Source organism: Oncorhynchus masou, chromosome 22, assembly GCF_036934945.1.
Source record: "Oncorhynchus masou masou isolate Uvic2021 chromosome 22, UVic_Omas_1.1, whole genome shotgun sequence".
Classification (NCBI taxonomy): Eukaryota; Metazoa; Chordata; class Actinopteri; order Salmoniformes; family Salmonidae; genus Oncorhynchus; species Oncorhynchus masou.
In genome coordinates, this window is record NC_088233.1 from 20,784,931 (window position 1) to 20,800,635 (window position 15,705).

Genomic DNA, 15,705 nt, shown 5'->3' on the forward strand with positions numbered 1-15,705 from the left:
ACTACAACATAATACTAGGTGGCACCTACTACTACAACCTAATACTAGGTGGCACCTACCACTACCACCTAATACTAGGTGGCACCTACTACTACAACCTAATACTAGGTGGCACCTACCACTACAACATAATACTAGGTGGCACCTACCACTACAACCTAATACTAGGTGGCACCTACCACTACCACCTAATACTAGGTGGCACCTACTACTACAACCTATTACTAGGTGGCACCCACCGCTACAACCTAATACTAGGTGGCACCTACCACTACAACCTAATACTAGGTGGCACCTACTACTACAACCTAATACTAGGTGGCACCTACCACTACAACCTAATACTAGGTGGCACCTACTACTACAACCTAATACTAGGTGGCACCTACCGCTACAACCTAATACTAGGTGGCACCTACCGCTACAACCTAATACGGTGGCACCTACCGCTACAACCTAATACGAGGTGGCACCTACTACTACAACTTAATACTAGGTGGCACCTACTACTACAACCTAATACAAGGTGGCACCTACCGCTACAACATAATACTCGGTGGCACCTACCGCTACAACAATATACTGGGTGGCACCTACCGCTACAACCTAATACTAGGTGGCAGCTACCGCTACAACATAATACTAGGTGGCACCTACCGCTACAACATAATACTAGGTGGCACCTACCACTACAACCTAATACTAGGTGGCACCTACTACTACAACCTAATACTAGGTGGCACCTACTACTACAACCTAATACTAGGTGGCACCTACTAGTACAACCTAATACTAGGTGTCACCTACTAGTACAACCTAATACTAGGTGGCACCTACCACTACCACCTAATACTAGGTGGCACCTACCACTACAACCTAATACTAGGTGGCATCTACCACTACAACCTAATACTAGGTGGCACCTACCACTACAACCTATTACTAGGTGGCACCCACCGCTACAACCTAATACTAGGTGGCACCTACCACTACAACCTAATACTAGGTGGCACCTACTACTACAACCTAATACTAGGTGGCACCTACTACTACAACCTAATACTAGGTGGCACCTACTAGTACAACCTAATACTAGGTGGCACCTACGACTACAACCTAATACTAAGTGGCACCTACTACTACAACCTAATATTAGGTGGCACCTACCGCTACAACATAATACTCGGTGGCACCTACCGCTACAACAATATACTGGGTGGCACCTACCGCTACAACCTAATACTAGGTGGCAGCTACCGCTACAACATAATACTAGGTGGCACCTACCGCTACAACATAATACTAGGTGGCACCTGCCGCTACAACATAATACTAGGTGGCACCTGCCGCTACAACATAATACTAGGTGGCACCTACCACTACAAGCTAATACTAGGTGGCACCTACCACTACAACCTAATACTAGGTGGCACCTACTAGTACAACCTAATACTAGGTGTCACCTACTAGTACAACCTAATACTAGGTGGCACCTACCACTACCACCTAATACTAGGTGGCACCTACTACTACAACCTAATACTAGGTGGCACCTACCACTACAACCTAATACTAGGTGGCATCTACCACTACAACCTAATACTAGGTGGCACCTACCACTACAACCTATTACTAGGTGGCACCCACCGCTACAACCTAATACTAGGTGGCACCTACCGCTACAACATAATACTAGGTGGCACCTACCACTACAACCTATTACTAGGTGGCACCTACCGCTACAACATAATACTAGGTGGCACCTACCGCTAGAACCTAATACTAGGTGGCACCTACCGCTACAACCTATTACTAGGTGGCACCTACTAATACAACCTAATACTAGGTGGCACCTACCACTACAACATAATACTAGGTGGCACCTACCGCTACAACCCTAATACTAGGTGGCACCTAGCGCTACAACCCATTACTAGGTGGCACCTACCGCTATAACATAATACTAGGTGGCACCTTCAGCTACAACATAATACTAGGTGGCACCTACCGCTACAACATAATACTAGGTGGCACCTACCGCTACAACATAATACTAGGTGGCACCTACCGCTACAACATAATACTAGGTGGCACCTAATACTACAACCTAATACTAGGTGGCACCTACTACTACAACCTAATACTAGGTGGCACCTACCGCTACAACATAATACTAGGTGGCACCTACCGCTACAACATAATACTAGGTGGCACCTACCGCTACAACATAATACTAGGTGGCACCTACCGCTACAACATAATACTAGGTGGCACCTAATACTACAACCTAATACTAGGTGGCACCTACTACTACAACCTAATACTAGGTGGCACCTACCGCTACAACATAATACTAGGTGGCACCTACCGCTACAACATAATACTAGGTGGCACCTACCGCTACAACCTAATACTAGGTGGCACCTACTAGTACAACCTAATACTAGGTGGCACCTACTACTATAACCTAATACTAGGTGGCACCTACTAGTCAAACCTAATACTAGGTGGCATCTACTACTACAACCTAATACTAGGTGGCACCTACCGCTACAACATAATACTAGGTGGCACCTACCGCTACAACAATATACTAGGTGGCACCTACCGCTACAACCTAATACTAGGTGGCACCTAACGCTACAACATAATACTAGGTGGCACCTTCCGCTACAACATAATACTAGGTGGCACCTACCACTACAAGCTAATACTAGGTGGCACCTACCACTACAACCTAATACTAGGTGGCACCTACCACTACAACCTAATACTAGGTGGCACCTACTACTACAACATAATACTAGGTGGCACCTACTACTACAACCTAATACTAGGTGGCACCTACCACTACCACCTAATACTAGGTGGCACCTACTACTACAACCTAATACTAGGTGGCACCTACCACTACAACATAATACTAGGTGGCACCTACCACTACAACCTAATACTAGGTGGCACCTACCACTACCACCTAATACTAGGTGGCACCTACTACTACAACCTATTACTAGGTGGCACCCACCGCTACAACCTAATACTAGGTGGCACCTACCACTACAACCTAATACTAGGTGGCACCTACTACTACAACCTAATACTAGGTGGCACCTACCACTACAACCTAATACTAGGTGGCACCTACTACTACAACCTAATACTAGGTGGCACCTACCGCTACAACCTAATACTAGGTGGCACCTACCGCTACAACCTAATACGAGGTGGCACCTACCGCTACAACCTAATACGAGGTGGCACCTACTACTACAACTTAATACTAGGTGGCACCTACTACTACAACCTAATACAAGGTGGCACCTACCGCTACAACATAATACTCGGTGGCACCTACCGCTACAACAATATACTGGGTGGCACCTACCGCTACAACCTAATACTAGGTGGCAGCTACCGCTACAACATAATACTAGGTGGCACCTACCGCTACAACATAATACTAGGTGGCACCTACCACTACAACCTAATACTAGGTGGCACCTACTACTACAACCTAATACTAGGTGGCACCTACTACTACAACCTAATACTAGGTGGCACCTACTAGTACAACCTAATACTAGGTGTCACCTACTAGTACAACCTAATACTAGGTGGCACCTACCACTACCACCTAATACTAGGTGGCACCTACCACTACAACCTAATACTAGGTGGCATCTACCACTACAACCTAATACTAGGTGGCACCTACCACTACAACCTATTACTAGGTGGCACCCACCGCTACAACCTAATACTAGGTGGCACCTACCACTACAACCTAATACTAGGTGGCACCTACTACTACAACCTAATACTAGGTGGCACCTACTACTACAACCTAATACTAGGTGGCACCTACTAGTACAACCTAATACTAGGTGGCACCTACGACTACAACCTAATACTAAGTGGCACCTACTACTACAACCTAATATTAGGTGGCACCTACCGCTACAACATAATACTCGGTGGCACCTACCGCTACAACAATATACTGGGTGGCACCTACCGCTACAACCTAATACTAGGTGGCAGCTACCGCTACAACATAATACTAGGTGGCACCTACCGCTACAACATAATACTAGGTGGCACCTGCCGCTACAACATAATACTAGGTGGCACCTGCCGCTACAACATAATACTAGGTGGCACCTACCACTACAAGCTAATACTAGGTGGCACCTACCACTACAACCTAATACTAGGTGGCACCTACTAGTACAACCTAATACTAGGTGTCACCTACTAGTACAACCTAATACTAGGTGGCACCTACCACTACCACCTAATACTAGGTGGCACCTACTACTACAACCTAATACTAGGTGGCACCTACCACTACAACCTAATACTAGGTGGCATCTACCACTACAACCTAATACTAGGTGGCACCTACCACTACAACCTATTACTAGGTGGCACCCACCGCTACAACCTAATACTAGGTGGCACCTACCGCTACAACATAATACTAGGTGGCACCTACCACTACAACCTATTACTAGGTGGCACCTACCGCTACAACATAATACTAGGTGGCACCTACCGCTAGAACCTAATACTAGGTGACACCTACCACTACAACCTAATACTAGGTGGCACCTACCGCTACAACCTAATACTAGGTGGCACCTTCCGCTACTACCTAATACTAGGTGGCACCTACTAGTACAACCTAATACTAGGTGGCACCTACTACTACAACCTAATACTAAGTGGCACCTACTACTACAACCTAATATTAGGTGGCACCTACCGCTACAACCTAATACTAGGTGGCACCTACCGCTACAACATAATACTCGGTGGCACCTACCGCTACAACAATATACTGGGTGGCACCTACCGCTACAACCTAATACTAGGTGGCAGCTGCCGCTACAACATAATACTAGGTGGCACCTGCCGCTACAACATAATACTAGGTGGCACCTACCACTACAAGCTAATACTAGGTGGCACCTACCACTACAACCTAATACTAGGTGGCACCTACTAGTACAACCTAATACTAGGTGTCACCTACTAGTACAACCTAATACTAGGTGGCACCTACCACTACCACCTAATACTAGGTGGCACCTACTACTACAACCTAATACTAGGTGGCACCTACCACTACAACCTAATACTAGGTGGCATCTACCACTACAACCTAATACTAGGTGGCACCTACTACTACAACCTAATACTAGGTGGCACCTACCACTACAAGCTAATACTAGGTGGCACCTACCACTACAACCTAATACTAGGTGGCACCTACTACTACAACCTAATACTAAGTGGCACCTACTGCTACAACCTAATACTAGGTGGCACCTTCCGCTACAACCTAATACTAGGTGGCACCTACTAGTACAACCTAATACTAGGTGGCACCTACTACTACAACCTAATACTAAGTGGCACCTACCACTACAAGCTAATACTAGGTGGCACCTACCACTACAACCTAATACTAGGTGGCACCTACTAGTACAACCTAATACTAGGTGTCACCTACTAGTACAACCTAATACTAGGTGGCACCTACCACTACCACCTAATACTAGGTGGCACCTACTACTACAACCTAATACTAGGTGGCACCTACCACTACAACCTATTACTAGGTGGCACCCACCGCTACAACCTAATACTAGGTGGCACCTACCACTACAACCTAATACTAGGTGGCACCTACTACTACAACCTAATACTAGGTGGCACCTACTACTACAACCTAATACTAGGTGGCACCTACCGCTACAACCTAATACTAGGTAGCACCTACTACTACAACTTAATACTAGGTGGCACCTACTACTACAACCTAATACAAGGTGGCACCTACCGCTACAACCTAATACTAGGTGGCACCTAACGCTACAACATAATACTAGGTGGCACCTTCCGCTACAACATAATACTAGGTGGCACCTACCACTACAAGCTAATACTAGGTGGCACCTACCACTACAACCTAATACTAGGTGGCACCTACTTCTACAACATAATACTAAGTGGCATCTACTACTACAACCTAATATTAGGTGGCACCTACTAGTACAACCTAATACTAGGTGGCACCTACTACTACAACCTAATACTAAGTGGCACCTACCGCTACAACCTAATACTAGGTGGCACCTTCCGCTACAACCTAATACTAGGTGGCACCTACTAGTACAACCTAATACTAGGTGGCACCTACTACTACAACCTAATACTAAGTGGCACCTACTACTACAACCTAATATTAGGTGGCACCTACCGCTACAACCTAATACTAGGTGGCACCTACCGCTACAACATAATACTCGGTGGCACCTACCGCTACAACAATATACTGGGTGGCACCTACCGCTACAACCTAATACTAGGTGGCAGCTACCGCTACAACATAATACTAGGTGGCACCTGCCGCTACAACATAATACTAGGTGGCACCTGCCGCTACAACATAATACTAGGTGGCACCTACCACTACAAGCTAATACTAGGTGGCACCTACCACTACAACCTAATACTAGGTGGCACCTACTAGTACAACCTAATACTAGGTGGCACCTACCACTACAACCTAATACTAGGTGGCACCTACTAGTAAACCTAATACTAGGTGGCATCTACCACTACAACCTAATACTAGGTGGCACCTACCACTACAACCTATTACTAGGTGGCACCCACCGCTACAACCTAATACTAGGTGGCACCTACCACTACAACCTAATACTAGGTGGCACCTACTAGTACAACCTAATACTAGGTGGCACCTACCACTACAACCTATTACTAGGTGGCACCCACCGCTACAACCTAATACTAGGTGGCACCTACCACTACAACCTAATACTAGGTGGCACCTACTACTACAACCTAATACTAGGTGGCACCTACCACTACAACCTAATACTAGGTGGCACCTACTACTACAACCTAATACTAGGTGGCACCTACCGCTACAACCTAATACTAGGTGGCACCTACCGCTACAACCTAATACGAGGTGGCACCTACCGCTACAACCTAATACGAGGTGGCACCTACTACTACAACTTAATACTAGGTGGCACCTACTACTACAACCTAATACAAGGTGGCACCTACCGCTACAACCTAATACTAGGTGGCACCTAACGCTACAACATAATACTAGGTGGCACCTTCCGCTACAACATAATACTAGGTGGCACCTACCTCTACAAGCTAATACTAGGTGGCACCTACCACTACAACCTAATACTAGGTGGCACCTACTTCTACAACCTAATACTAAGTGGCATCTACTACTACAACCTAATATTAGGTGGCACCTACCGCTACAACATAATACTAGGTGGCACCTACTACTACAACTTAATACTAGGTGGCACCTACTACTACAACCTAATACAAGGTGGCACCTACCGCGACAACCTAATACTAGGTGGCACCTAACGCTACAACATAATACTAGGTGGCACCTTCCGCTACAACATAATACTAGGTGGCACCTACCACTACAAGCTAATACTAGGTGGCACCTACCACTACAACCTAATACTAGGTGGCACCTACTACTACAACCTAATACTAGGTGGCACCTACCGCTACAACATAATACTAGGTGGCACCTACCGCTACAACATAATACTAGGTGGCACCTACCGCTACAACAATATACTAGGTGGCACCTACCGCTACAACCTAATACTAGGTGGCACCTACCGCTACAACATAATACTAGGTGGCACCTACCACTACAAGCTAATACTAGGTGGCACCTACTAGTACAACCTAATACTAGGTGGCACCTACTACTACAACCTAATACTAGGTGGCACCTACCACTACCACCTAATACTAGGTGGCACCTACTACTACAACCTAATACTAGGTGGCACCTACCACTACAACCTAATACTAGGTGGCACCTACCACTGCAACCTAATACTAGGTGGCACCCACCGCTACAACCTAATACTAGGTGGCACCTACCACTACAACCTAATACTAGGTGGCACCTACTAGTACAACCTAATACTAGGTGGCAACTACTAGTACAACCTAATACTAGGTGGCACCTACTACTACAACCTAATACTAGGTGGCACCTACTAGTACAACCTAATACTAGGTGGACCTACTACTATAACCTAATACTAGGTGGCACCTACTAGTCAAACCTAATACTAGGTGGCATCTACTACTACAACCTAATACTAGGTGGCACCTACCGCTACAACATAATACTAGGTGGCACCTACCGCTACAACAATATACTAGGTGGCACCTACCGCTACAACCTAATACTAGGTGGCACCTAACGCTACAACATAATACTAGGTGGCACCTTCCGCTACAACATAATACTAGGTGGCACCTACCACTACAAGCTAATACTAGGTGGCACCTACCACTACAACCTAATACTAGGTGGCACCTACCACTACAACCTAATACTAGGTGGCACCTACTACTACAACATAATACTAGGTGGCACCTACTACTACAACCTAATACTAGGTGGCACCTACCACTACCACCTAATACTAGGTGGCACCTACTACTACAACCTAATACTAGGTGGCACCTACCACTACAACATAATACTAGGTGGCACCTACCACTACAACCTAATACTAGGTGGCACCTACCACTACCACCTAATACTAGGTGGCACCTACTACTACAACCTATTACTAGGTGGCACCCACCGCTACAACCTAATACTAGGTGGCACCTACCACTACAACCTAATACTAGGTGGCACCTACTACTACAACCTAATACTAGGTGGCACCTACCACTACAACCTAATACTAGGTGGCACCTAACGCTACAACATAATACTAGGTGGCACCTTCCGCTACAACATAATACTAGGTGGCACCTACCACTACAAGCTAATACTAGGTGGCACCTACCACTACAACCTAATACTAGGTGGCACCTACTTCTACAACCTAATACTAAGTGGCATCTACTACTACAACCTAATATTAGGTGGCACCTACCGCTACAACATAATACTAGGTGGCACCTACTACTACAACTTAATACTAGGTGGCACCTACTACTACAACCTAATACAAGGTGGCACCTACCGCTACAACCTAATACTAGGTGGCACCTAACGCTACAACATAATACTAGGTGGCACCTTCCGCTACAACATAATACTAGGTGGCACCTACCACTACAAGCTAATACTAGGTGGCACCTACCACTACAACCTAATACTAGGTGGCACCTACTACTACAACCTAATACTAGGTGGCACCTACCGCTACAACATAATACTAGGTGGCACCTACCGCTACAACATAATACTAGGTGGCACCTACTAGTACAACCTAATACTAGGCGTCACCTACTAGTACAACCTAATACTAGGTGTCACCTACTACTACAACCTAATACTAGGTGGCACCTACTACTACAACCTAATACTAGGTGGCACCTACTAGTACAACCTAATACTAGGTGGCACCTACTACTACAACCTAATACTAGGTGGCACCTACCACTACCACCTAATACTAGGTGGCACCTACTACTACAACCTAATACTAGGTGGCACCTACCACTACAACCTAATACTAGGTGGCACCTACCACTGCAACCTAATACTAGGTGGCACCCACCGCTACAACCTAATACTAGGTGGCACCTACCACTACAACCTAATACTAGGTGGCACCTACTAGTACAACCTAATACTAGGTGGCACCTACTAGTACAACCTAAAACTAGGTGGCACCTACTACTACAACCTAATACTAGGTGACACCTACTAGTACAACCTAATACTAGGTGGCACCTACTACTACAACCTAATAGTAGGTGGCACCTACTACTACAACCTAATACTAGGTGGCATCTACTAGTACAACCTAATACTAGGTGGCACCTACTACTACAACCTAATACTAGGTGGCACCTACTAGTACAACCTAATACTAGGTGGCACCTACTACTATAACCTAATACTAGGTGGCACCTACTAGTCAAACCTAATACTAGGTGGCATCTACTACTACAACCTAATACAAGGTGGCACCTACCGCTACAACCTAATACTAGGTGGCACCTAACGCTACAACATAATACTAGGTGGCACCTTCCGCTACAACATAATACTAGGTGGCACCTACCACTACAAGCTAATACTAGGTGGCACCTACCACTACAACCTAATACTAGGTGGCACCTACTTCTACAACCTAATACTAAGTGGCATCTACTACTACAACCTAATATTAGGTGGCACCTACCGCTACAACATAATACTAGGTGGCACCTACTACTACAACTTAATACTAGGTGGCACCTACTACTACAACCTAATACAAGGTGGCACCTACCGCTACAACCTAATACTAGGTGGCACCTAACGCTACAACATAATACTAGGTGGCACCTTCCGCTACAACCTAATACTAGGTGTCACCTACTACTACAACCTAATACTAGGTGGCACCTACTACTACAACCTAACACTAGGTGGCACCTACTAGTACAACCTAATACTAGGTGGCACCTACTACTACAACCTAATACTAGGTGGCACCTACCACTACCACCTAATACTAGGTGGCACCTACTACTACAACCTAATACTAGGTGGCACCTACCACTACAACCTAATACTAGGTGGCACCTACCACTGCAACCTAATACTAGGTGGCACCCACCGCTACAACCTAATACTAGGTGGCACCTACCACTACAACCTAATACTAGGTGGCACCTACTAGTACAACCTAATACTAGGTGGCACCTACTAGTACAACCTAATACTAGGTGGCACCTACTACTACAACCTAATACTAGGTGACACCTACTAGTACAACCTAATACTAGGTGGCACCTACTACTACAACCTAATAGTAGGTGGCACCTACTACTACAACCTAATACTAGGTGGCATCTACTAGTACAACCTAATACTAGGTGGCACCTACTACTACAACCTAATACTAGGTGGCACCTACTAGTACAACCTAATACTAGGTGGCACCTACTACTATAACCTAATACTAGGTGGCACCTACTAGTCAAACCTAATACTAGGTGGCATCTACTACTACAACCTAATACAAGGTGGCACCTACCGCTACAACCTAATACTAGGTGGCACCTAACGCTACAACATAATACTAGGTGGCACCTTCCGCTACAACATAATACTAGGTGGCACCTACCACTACAAGCTAATACTAGGTGGCACCTACCACTACAACCTAATACTAGGTGGCACCTACTTCTACAACCTAATACTAAGTGGCATCTACTACTACAACCTAATATTAGGTGGCACCTACCGCTACAACATAATACTAGGTGGCACCTACTACTACAACTTAATACTAGGTGGCACCTACTACTACAACCTAATACAAGGTGGCACCTACCGCTACAACCTAATACTAGGTGGCACCTAACGCTACAACATAATACTAGGTGGCACCTTCCGCTACAACATAATACTAGGTGGCACCTACCACTACAAGCTAATACTAGGTGGCACCTACCACTACAACCTAATACTAGGTGGCACCTACTACTACAACCTAATACTAGGTGGCACCTACCGCTACAACATAATACTAGGTGGCACCTACCGCTACAACATAATACTAGGTGGCACCTACCGCTACAACAATATACTAGGTGGCACCTACCGCTACAACCTAATACTAGGTGGCACCTACCGCTACAACATAATACTAGGTGGCACCTACCACTACAAGCTAATACTAGGTGGCACCTACCACTACAAGCTAATACTAGGTGGCACCTACCACTACAACCTAATACTAGGTGGCACCTACTAGTACAACCTAATACTAGGCGTCACCTACTAGTACAACCTAATACTAGGTGTCACCTACTACTACAACCTAATACTAGGTGGCACCTACTACTATAACCTAATACTAGGTGGCACCTACTAGTACAACCTAATACTAGGTGGCACCTACTACTACAACCTAATACTAGGTGGCACCTACCACTACCACCTAATACTAGGTGGCACCTACTACTACAACCTAATACTAGGTGGCACCTACCACTACAACCTAATACTAGGTGGCACCTACCACTGCAACCTAATACTAGGTGGCACCCACCGCTACAACCTAATACTAGGTGGCACCTACCACTACAACCTAATACTAGGTGGCACCTACTAGTACAACCTAATACTAGGTGGCACCTACTAGTACAACCTAATACTAGGTGGCACCTACTACTACAACCTAATACTAGGTGACACCTACTAGTACAACCTAATACTAGGTGGCACCTACTACTACAACCTAATAGTAGGTGGCACCTACTACTACAACCTAATACTAGGTGGCATCTACTAGTACAACCTAATACTAGGTGGCACCTACTACTACAACCTAATACTAGGTGGCACCTACTAGTACAACCTAATACTAGGTGGCACCTACTACTATAAAATAATACTAGGTGGCACCTACTAGTCAAACCTAATACTAGGTGGCATCTACTACTACAACCTAATACTAGGTGGCACCTACCGCTACAACATAATACTAGGTGGCACCTACCGCTACAACAATATACTAGGTGGCACCTACCGCTACAACCTAATACTAGGTGGCACCTAACGCTACAACATAATACTAGGTGGCACCTTCCGCTACAACATAATACTAGGTGGCACCTTCCGCTACAACATAATACTAGGTGGCACCTACCACTACAAGCTAATACTAGGTGGCACCTACCACTACAACCTAATACTAGGTGGCACCTACCACTACAACCTAATACTAGGTGGCACCTACTACTACAACATAATACTAGGTGGCACCTACTACTACAACCTAATACTAGGTGGCACCTACCACTACCACCTAATACTAGGTGGCACCTACTACTACAACCTAATACTAGGTGGCACCTACCACTACAACATAATACTAGGTGGCACCTACCACTACAACCTAATACTAGGTGGCACCTACCACTACCACCTAATACTAGGTGGCACCTACTACTACAACCTAATACTAGGTGGCACCTACCACTACAACATAATACTAGGTGGCACCTACCACTACAACCTAATACTAGGTGGCACCTACCACTGCAACCTAATACTAGGTGGCACCCACCGCTACAACCTAATACTAGGTGGCACCTACCACTACAACCTAATACTAGGTGGCACCTACTAGTACAACCTAATACTAGGTGGCACCTACTAGTACAACCTAATACTAGGTGGCACCTACTACTACAACCTAATACTAGGTGACACCTACTAGTACAACCTAATACTAGGTGGCACCTACTACTACAACCTAATAGTAGGTGGCACCTACTACTACAACCTAATACTAGGTGGCACCTACTAGTACAACCTAATACTAGGTGGCACCTACTACTACAACCTAATAGTAGGTGGCACCTACTACTACAACCTAATACTAGGTGGCACCTACTAGTACAACCTAATACTAGGTGGCACCTACTACTATAACCTAATACTAGGTGGCACCTACTAGTCAAACCTAATACTAGGTGGCATCTACTACTACAACCTAATACTAGGTGGCACCTACCACTACCACCTAATACTAGGTGGCACCTACTACTACAACCTAATACTAGGTGGCACCTACCACTACAACCTAATACTAGGTGGCACCTACCACTGCAACCTAATACTAGGTGGCACCCACCGCTACAACCTAATACTAGGTGGCACCTACCACTACAACCTAATACTAGGTGGCACCTACTAGTACAACCTAATACTAGGTGGCACCTACTAGTACAACCTAATACTAGGTGGCACCTACTACTACAACCTAATACTAGGTGACACCTACTAGTACAACCTAATACTAGGTGGCACCTACTACTACAACCTAATAGTAGGTGGCACCTACTACTACAACCTAATACTAGGTGGCATCTACTAGTACAACCTAATACTAGGTGGCACCTACTACTACAACCTAATACTAGGTGGCACCTACTAGTACAACCTAATACTAGGTGGCACCTACTACTATAAAATAATACTAGGTGGCACCTACTAGTCAAACCTAATACTAGGTGGCATCTACTACTACAACCTAATACTAGGTGGCACCTACCGCTACAACATAATACTAGGTGGCACCTACCGCTACAACAATATACTAGGTGGCACCTACCGCTACAACCTAATACTAGGTGGCACCTAACGCTACAACATAATACTAGGTGGCACCTTCCGCTACAACATAATACTAGGTGGCACCTTCCGCTACAACATAATACTAGGTGGCACCTACCACTACAAGCTAATGCTAGGTGGCACCTACCACTACAACCTAATACTAGGTGGCACCTACCACTACAACCTAATACTAGGTGGCACCTACTACTACAACATAATACTAGGTGGCACCTACCACTACAACCTAATACTAGGTGGCACCTACCACTACCACCTAATACTAGGTGGCACCTACTACTACAACCTAATACTAGGTGGCACCTACCACTACAACATAATACTAGGTGGCACCTACCACTACAACCTAATACTAGGTGGCACCTACCACTGCAACCTAATACTAGGTGGCACCCACCGCTACAACCTAATACTAGGTGGCACCTACCACTACAACCTAATACTAGGTGGCACCTACTAGTACAACCTAATACTAGGTGGCACCTACTAGTACAACCTAATACTAGGTGGCACCTACTACTACAACCTAATACTAGGTGACACCTACTAGTACAACCTAATACTAGGTGGCACCTACTACTACAACCTAATAGTAGGTGGCACCTACTACTACAACCTAATACTAGGTGGCACCTACTAGTACAACCTAATACTAGGTGGCACCTACTACTACAACCTAATAGTAGGTGGCACCTACTACTACAACCTAATACTAGGTGGCACCTACTAGTACAACCTAATACTAGGTGGCACCTACTACTATAACCTAATACTAGGTGGCACCTACTAGTCAAACCTAATACTAGGTGGCATCTACTACTACAACCTAATACTAGGTGGCATCTCCTAGTACATACAGAGTAACAATACCGAAGACAGACACTGCCCAGGTAACAGCTGATTATTTGAATTCATTTTTGTTTCACTTTCAACTTAGAGCTGGCTATTGTGTTCTGATTGGTTGAAGGTTGAAAGCCTCCAGCGCCGGTTGAAAAATAATATGCATAGTGAATCAGGAAAGACAGGGGGATTGTAGGTGATGTTCAGATCTAAAGAGATCCTAGTTGATCCTAGTTGTGTAGGAGATCCTAGATGTTTAGGAGGTCCTAGTTGTTTAGGAGGTCCTAATTGTTTAGGAGGTCCTAGTTGTGTAGAAGGTCCTAGTTGTGTAGGAGGTCCTGGTTGTTTAGGAGGTCCTAGTTGTGTAGGAGGTCCTAGTTGTGTAGGAGATCCTAGATGTTTAGGAGGCCCTAGTTATTTAGGAGGTCCTGGTTGTTTAGCAAAGTCCTGGTTGTTTAGGAGGTCCTAGTTGTGTAGGAGGTCCTGGTTGTTTAGGAGGTCCTAGTTGTTTAGGAGGTCCTAGTTGTTTAGGAGGTCCTAGTTGTTTAGGAGGTCCTGGTTGTTTAGGAGGTCCTAGTTGTGTAGGAGGTCCTAGTTGTTTCAGGGGTCCTAGTTGTTCAGGAGGTCCTAGTTGTGTTGTAGGTTCTAGTTATGCT

The 15,705-nt window shown here is 45.3% G+C and overlaps 1 protein-coding gene across 8 annotated transcripts in view; it reads right to left on the minus strand.

Moving 5' to 3' along the window:
* The window catches only part of LOC135509163 (homeodomain-interacting protein kinase 2-like), a 139,881-nt gene that overhangs the window by 16,879 nt on the left and 107,297 nt on the right, over nt 1-15,705 (minus strand). The window lies entirely within an intron of this gene.